This window comes from Solanum pennellii, chromosome 12 (assembly GCF_001406875.1).
Source record: "Solanum pennellii chromosome 12, SPENNV200".
Lineage (NCBI taxonomy): Eukaryota > Viridiplantae > Streptophyta > Magnoliopsida > Solanales > Solanaceae > Solanum > Solanum pennellii.
This window is the reverse complement of record NC_028648.1, coordinates 2210414-2211605: the sequence shown is the minus strand read 5'-3', so window position 1 is coordinate 2211605 and position 1192 is coordinate 2210414.

Below are 1192 nucleotides of genomic sequence, written 5' to 3'. Positions count from 1 at the left end.
TATATATATATATATATATCATTTGCTAATACACGACAAATTAATATTTGACAAAAAATCTTTTCCGCGATTATCCCATAGCGAAACTCACAGAAATATTTGGAGCGGTGTCACCTAGTATTCATCGTTTGCGGTTAGGATTATTAGGGTATCTAACTCGTTCATTCCGTAGCTTTCGTCTCTCAATTTCAGTACTGGGCCAATAGATGCTTTCCCCGTTGATATTCTTTCTGATCTCTACGTATTTCACCGCTCCATCAGATACAAATACGTGTTAAGAAATTAAGAATAAAACACTCTATAAACAAATATCAATAATTTCATATTAAAAGTACTTAAATTCAAAATCTCTAATTAAGAATGAAGAAATACTTATCGATCCGTCGCATTTGTATTTGTGTTAATATTAGGACATGATGACCTGTACACTTTAGGCTATGTCTAGTTATTCACAACACATGTATTTTTCAATAAGATTTGCCTTGTCATATACTTTTTTCATTTATTATTGAATTTATTACAAATCTAGCTAATTAATACCCTTCACTACCAACTATCCTAGCATTTCAAATATTATATATATATATATAAATACAATATTTTGTTGAATTAAAATATGTTTCTATTAAATAATCAATAACAAGATTGTCACTTTGCTACTTTAGTATTTTTTTTCTAATATAAAAGCATTATTTCTTTAATAATAAAAATATTAGCGAAACTAAAATTTTACTATGAATATATTCGGTTTATATGTATAGTATTATTTGAATATGTATAATATAATTTTTTTATGAAGAATTTTGAAGTGGTCACTCTAAAATCAATATATTACGCGACTGAACAAGCACACTTTAAATCATGCTAGAGTGTATAGTATATGCATATTCTAAATTTAATTTAGATGTAAAAATAAAATATTAAACCAATTAATTATATATTTAGTCTTTTTATTTCTGATAAAATTAAAAAAAATTATGATCTCTCATAATTTTCAATTGTTTTTATAATTGACAAAACCTTAATGCACTTTTTTTTTTTCATTTTTCTCTCTTTTTTTAAAATTTACAAGTCATTTGTCCCTTTCGACCCATCCAGGTTGTATTTTTGGAAAATGACCTGGCATTTTATAACATGATATATAATGTGTAGGAACCCACAATTTGAGACATGACAGCTAGGATAGAAGGTG